The sequence below is a fragment of the Octopus bimaculoides genome, chromosome 6 (genome assembly GCF_046866305.1).
Source record: "Octopus bimaculoides isolate indiv1 chromosome 6, ASM4686630v1, whole genome shotgun sequence".
NCBI lineage: Eukaryota > Metazoa > Mollusca > Cephalopoda > Octopoda > Octopodidae > Octopus > Octopus bimaculoides.
Window position 1 is genome coordinate 92,687,347 of NC_142933.1, and position 7,500 is coordinate 92,694,846.

At 35.9% G+C, this 7,500-nt stretch overlaps 1 protein-coding gene across 4 annotated transcripts in view; it reads right to left on the reverse strand.

Moving 5' to 3' along the window:
* LOC106881821 (nonsense-mediated mRNA decay factor SMG5) overlaps positions 1-7,500 on the reverse strand; it is a 1,052,345-nt gene that overhangs the window by 673,432 nt on the left and 371,413 nt on the right. The window lies entirely within an intron of this gene.

The window sequence follows — 7,500 nt, forward strand, 5'->3', positions numbered from 1 at the left end:
AGAATCATTCATGTTCACTACAAATACACACATGAAAACATGTACACAATGAAAGCAATCAACATAATAAATTCAGTCAATTGTTCGAGTTCTGTCCCTTAAATATCTTTTATATACACAGACAAAGACTTGAGATTTAACAACAGCTTTGACACTGTGCTTGTTTGTATCTTTGTTTCTCAGATACAGAAAGATGACTGATTACAGAAGTGGGTAATAATGTTCCAGACGATTCTAAGAAAGACTCTTGCAAGATGTTACTCCAGAGTTGTCCAGGAAACAAGTGCCATACTACTCTTCCTGTTAAAGCAGTCATTTCCAAACAGCTGACGACTACTTAGGAAACTAATTAGGTTTCAGTTGACAGATGGAAAACTATTTGCATGGTAAGGTGTATGGCTGAGCTAAAATATTATAGGTATGTTCTTTGCCATCATTGTTTTGTGGCCTATATCATTAGTGTAAATAAGGCAGTGAATTGGTAGAATCATTAGCATGCTGAACAAAAGGCTTAGCAGCATTTTGTTTGTTTTTGTTCTGAGTTCAAATTCCACCACCATTTCAAGCGTGGCCTTTGCCAGTAAGACATCCGAGCGAGATCGTTGCCAGTGCCCCTGGACTGGCCCTTGTGTAGGTGACACGTAAAATACACCATTTCGAGCGTGGCCGTTGCCAGTACCCGCCTGACTGGTCCTCGTGCCGGTGGCACGTAAAAACACCCACTACACTCTCGGAGTGGTTGGCATTAGGAAAGGCATCCAGCTGTAGAAACTCTGCCAAGTCAGATTGGAGCCTGGTGTCGCCTCCTGGTCCACCAGTCCTCAGTCAAATCGTCCAACCCATGTTAGCATAGAAAGCGGACGTTAAACAACGATGATGATGATGTCGACTTTGCTTTTCATCCTTTTGGGGCCAACAAAATAAGTACCAGTTGAGCACTGGGGTTCAGTGTAATTGACCTTGCCCCTTCCCTAAAATTACTGGCCTTACGCTAAAATTCAAAACCAATATCATTAATGTAAATGTCCTCAGTGTTAACCTCATCACAACAGCGAGTGGAAACTCCATTTCAAAAGCTTTATGAACAGAAGCGTATTCAGCTTCAAACAGCTAGGCACTGTCCCCATGCAAAGCACACGTGTATCCCACAAAGGATTGCCAGTCACACTTCTGGGATTAAAGAAACACCTGCTACATACAAAAATACATTCTTGAATATTCTCTTTGGTAGAACAAGGCAAATCTCTGTACAACCACCCACTTGCAGCGGCACCTCTAATACACTAACATGTTATATTTTCCATCTGTATTTTCTACCATTAATTACCCTCAATAGTTTTTGCTCTAAATTAACAAATATGGTCAGCCCAACTAATCTTGATACCCCACTTTTCTAACACCATTCCCAGTCTCACCATCAAAAGCCTGCACTGAACATGTCTCCCTAAGCCTTCCTCTCCAGATGTGGTTTTTCTTTTTCTTTTTTCTGGTAAGACCTTCAATTTTCTTATACACACCAACAAGCACAAATTTTAGTTGAGCATCAGTTACAATAATCACCCACCAGCAAGGGAAGGCTCATGAAAGTTATGAACATTCACCTCCTTCACATCAGAAAATATTAAAAGAAAAAACAAATGAAGCCATAAGGTACAAAACAAGCATCTAGAAAACACCACCAGCAGCTTAACACCTATTCCTAACAAAGGCTTAATCACTTCACAAGAGAATATGTTAAATCAATTTATTTTATTTAAAAAAATCCAGTGTTAAACTGAGATATCATCAAGGTGTTGAGGATCATTCATTCAATAAGTACAAACCAATAGTACAGTTTTTCTAACTATAAAATCTATGGATAAAATGATAGTATCTACCATAACACTGTCAATTTCAAAGCTTTACTCTTTTATTCTTTTACTCTTTTACTTGTTTCAGTCATTTGACTGCGGCCATGCTGGAGCTCCGCCTTTAGTCAAGCAAATTGACCCCAGGACTTATTCTTTGGAAGCCTAGTACTTACTCTATCAGTCTCTTTTGCTGAACCGCTAAGTCATGGGGACGTAAACACACCAGCATCGGTTGTGATGCTGGGGGACAAACACAGATACACAAATATATACACACACATACATATATACATATATACGATGGGCTTCTTTCAGTTTCCGTCTACCAAATCCACTCACAAGGCTTTGGTCGGCCCGAGGCTATAGTAGAAGACACTTTCCCAAAGTGCTATGCAGTGGGACTGAACCCGGAACCATGTGGTTGGTAAGCAAGCTACTTACCACACAGACACTCCTGCGCCTATATCAATTTATTTATTGGATGTTATGTATTTTGAAAACAATAGTGTCACGGGTCGTAGATTTCCAACAGGATATTCACAGGTTTGATGCATCTGCAACGGTGACAATAACTAGGGAGTATGTATGCAACTCAGATGAAACAAAGTCCATGCAATACCTTTTAATGAAATGCACCATTTTATCAGTGTTTGCTATGCTGTGCATATCTTTTGGCAACATTCATTAGTGAAAGGTATATATATACACACACACAAAAATATACACAGAGGATGGGCTTCTATACAGTTTCCTTCTACTGTATTTCATTCACAAGGCATTGGTCAACATGAAGCTTTTGTAGAAGACAACACTTGCCCCAGTGAAATATGGTTGGAAAATGGACTTCTTAACCACACAGCCGTATCTGCTTCTATTTCCAGCTATATATCTTTTCCACCAAATTTTAACATTTTCAGGTTCTATGCAAGTGGAGCAAGAATGCTAAGTGTCTTACCAAAATTAAAATGCCAAAATTGTAATAGGGCACAAGCTTATGGCCCTACAGCCAAGGGGGAAATGTTTTATCTACTCAGCTACTGACTCTGCAGGCTGGCATCAAAAGAATTCATTAGTCAAACAAAAAGAGATATGTGGTTATTACAGCAAACTAACCCAAGACTTTTGTAATCCTCTGTTAAATGAATAGAGTAGGCAGAAATTCTCTATAGCTGAAGCGTTTAACAGGTTTCATGGTGGGATGAAAGATGGACTCACATTAAAATATCCAATGTCTGTGCAATGACAGTTGCACAATTATTTTTCTACCAAGAGACATATTTATTATCGCATCTGCAAGCAGTAGTAATCAATCAGGGGGTTAGATAAAGCAAATCTTTCAATTCTCAAGGGCAAGAATAATTTCTGAGTCCCTGCTCCTTGTCACTAAATCTGGGTGTATGTGCTCATATAGCTAGACAAAACAATGTGTGCGAATGTGTATTTTCTTTCTCTCTCTCTCCCTCTTTCTTTCACACACACAGAGTACTGCTGTTATTTTCAATGGCAGAGGCAGTGAGAATGTAAAGTGTGAAACTGAAGGATGAGAGTAATGGGAATAAAAATATACATTGGAACAAATGCTGTTAGGAACACAGATTGGTGAAGTAAGGAGAAAAACAAAAATAATAAGACAAGTGAAGAAATCTAGTAAAGCCAACTATCATTTTGCTTCTCATAATATTAAAGGAATGAACAAAGGAATAAAGAATGAACAAAATATAAAATATAATAAAAAAAATTAACAGAAAAAGCAAAGAAAAGGATAACAGCCAAATGAATGTCAAACTTATACTGAAAATAACAAGTACAAGGAATATAATAGAGATGTTGTTATGCTTGCATGCTGGTCAGATTATTCAGCCATGGAAATATAGCTATTACATCGATTGTGTATGTTAATAAAAACCTTCAGAATAGTCAAGAGTATATTTAGTACAGTCATCATCTCAAGTGTTTGTAATAATAGCATAATAGAAAAAGAGTGTGTGAGATAATATTCTTGTCTATTAGAAGTGCATACAAAAGGAATACATTTAACAGCCAGATGCCCCTCGTGGTACCAACTATTTTCATATAGAAACCATTTGTGTATTAGGGAAGAAAAAAAAAAGGCCAACAAATTAAGAAGATAAAAGTAACACGTATAAAGTTCTCACGAGAAATATATCAATATTGTATAAAATGATGATAATAATAATAATAATAATAATAATAATAATAATAATCCTTTCTATTACAAGCACAAAACATGAAATTTTGGGGGAGAGGATTAGTTGATTACAGAGCAGGATGGGCTACTCAATCTGAAGAAAATTCAAATGGGGAGACCCCACCTACAAGATCATATGCTGTTTATCTTGATATGAGATCACCATGTTGCACACTTATGGCTGTGATGCATGTGCCTGGTGTACCCTTATCAGATGGGTAGTCTTGATGGGTATATTGGGCTTCGTATATTTGTACCCCAGTGTCACTTTGATGGCATGCATTGATCTCTCATTCAATACTAATTAGGTCTTAGAGGACAGTATCAGAAGGCATCAAGAGGAATATGAAGGAAAGGGAATAGAGTGGCCAGCAGAACTGTTGCAATAAGTTTGCCTCCTTGGCATGGCCAGAATCATCAGGAACGTATTAGTTGAAAAGAACAGAAAGCATGGTATCATAGGATGTAGGTAGCAAGCCCACTGTGCATGCAAGACTCCAGGAGTTCCAACAAAACCTAAGCTAAAAGAATGATGGTGATGATGATAATAATAATAATAATAATAATAATAATAATAATAAGTAAGTAAGTTTGAAAACAGAAGGGACATAACATATATTTTAAAAACAAGAGAGAACAGATGACTGAGCTGATAGGGAACAGGACAAGCAATCGAGAGCTTAATGATTCACATCCTAACACTGTTTCTGAAATGCATCTAAGACCAAAATACTAATTCGCTCACATTATAATCCCCCAGCCTTAATTAAATATTGCAGTGTAAGCAACAAAGTTCATTGATAAAATGTTTGAACACTGATTATTGTTTTGTTAGCTTGTAGATTTGAGCTGAAGTTTTGCTGTGGGTCAGAAGAGTACAATAGGAAACTACTCCATTGTATTACTAACTCATCTGAGACACTTTCTTACAGAACAGATCTTTAGTGCCATGCCCAAAAGCCAAGTAGGATTATTGTGGTAGCCACCATGAAGACTGCATGTGAATGTGCACATGTTTACACCTGTGGACATATGAAATGATCTGATATATTTTCAAACTGGCCTAAACACATACAGGCACACAAACAAACATTTAAGAGAAAGAAATGAAAATGATATTAGAGATAAGGGCAACAGTCGAAAAACTATAAAAAAAAGTATCCAAGCAGTTTGTCTTAGTTAATAGATTGAACTATGCTAGAAATTCTAACCACAAATAGTTAGAACAGACAGAGGATAGAGAAAGAACTGCAAAAGCAATCTAAATACAAAAATAAGTAAATACAAATTACATAGTCACTAACCAGAGAACTTAAAGTGTGCAGTAACAGACATCTATAGTAGAGAATTGCAATTACTGAGGCTACATAGTCTAGAAACCAAGTGTGTCTAGTTGTTTAGTGAACTGAGAACCAAGATTCTTTTTGCACGTAAAAGACAAGCCATAAAGGTATGTTATAACATTTTTTTTTTTTTGGCAATAGCTTTATTCCTTCTCATTTTTATCTTTTTCGTTAAAAGAAATAAGAAGAAAAAAAAACAACAAACAAATTAAAAGCCTGAAATCAATAGTAAAGAGAGGAACCATACATTTTCTTATATAAAACTGTTTCCTCAGATGAATAAAGTGAACCTATTGATTCCAGATGAGCTAAGACAGTATTGAAGGAGCCGGCATCACTGTCACCACCACCACCACCACCACCATCATCATCATCATCATCATCATACTTTAATGCCTCTTTATTTCCACCACTATCAGACACTACTACATTCACTTCACCACCACCACCACCACCTTCATATTCTAATTCCTATTTATTTCCATTTTAATGCTGGTGTATGTCAGATAGCTGTCTTTGATATAATATCAGGAAGACATAAGATTTGTCAACCCAAATTATAAAATGAGCGCAGTAACATTTTATAGATATCCCAGAGGGTATACTTGTATATTTTACAAGAATTTATTATATGCTTCTTATACATTTTTCATTATGTAAGAAAGTGAAAACCGAAAAGCTAGAGAAAAAAAAAGGCACAAGAAATAATAGTAATAATAATAATAACAATAATAATAATGGAAATAATGTGAAGCACTTCAAAAATTTAGGGGAAAAAATGGTTTGAGAAGACTGTCTGAAACTAACAAGATATTAAAGGACACTTAACTAAGAACCTCAAGTGATTTCACCACCTTTAAAAAAAAACAATATTTCATCACTTTTAAAAACTATATTCAAAAGAGTAAAAGAAGAAGCCTCTACATGGTTATCCAAGGTACTAGAAATACCAGCAAAATCTCCCTCAAGGCATATCTTGATAATTTAAAACTTAAAAATTCACAACGGATAACCATAGTTTAAGAAATACTAGTTTAACAAAAGTTAGGGTGATCGTGGTTGGAATGCCTTTGATCACAGATCTGTTCAATCAGACATAGGACTAAATAACAATCACCCTTTTTTTTTTTGCGAAAATATCCCAAATTCACTTATTCTACAAAATTCTTACTCACTCATTGTGACAATATAAAAAGGTGGTGGTGGCGAAAGTGGCAGAGGCAGTACAAAGTAAGTACGCTTCTTATTGCTGAAAATAGGAAGCGGGTGGCATAGGAACGAAGTTGCTAAGCCGCGTCGTAATTAATGCATTTAACTACGGTTAATTGCTTGAAATTTGTACCCTCAAGTCTGAAGCCAAAGACTTGTAAACATCTAGAGATGTAATGGTGAAATTAAAATCAAAACAGAAAGATGCCAAGCAAAACAAAAGAAAGAAGTGAAAAATAGCAAGAATGTAAATCAGAAAATGAAAGGAAAAGAGAGAAAATGTAAGGAGAATATAAGAGAGTACAATAGCAAGATGATGTATCGTTCAAGAACACACGCACAAACTTATGTATATGCAAACTGCAGTATCAAACTTAAGACTTTATAGTTGAATGTATGTTATATATGAAAACATTGTCATGTGAAGCAACTACACACATACACACAAAGAAAGACATGTATTAACAAGCACACACAAATGCATACACACACACACACACACTAACAAGCACACTCGTGCATACACACACACAAGTATGTACAAACATACTAACACAGAGGTAAGTACAAACACAGAAGTATATACAAAGCAAGAACACACACACACACACACAGAGGCATGAAATAAACACATTACACAGGAGTGTACACACAAACAGACACATAAGTATGTATAAACAAGCATACATACGCACATACACATACAGATATGTACAAACAAACACGTGGACACATACTTTACTTACATAACAAAACAAGAAAATAACGAAAACTAAAACAAACCAAAACAAAAAAAATATTATAAACGCACACAAAGGAAAAGAAAGGAAACACACATTTGCATCGCCAATGCACGCATGTCTTCAAGTGAAGTAGTAGATATATGCAA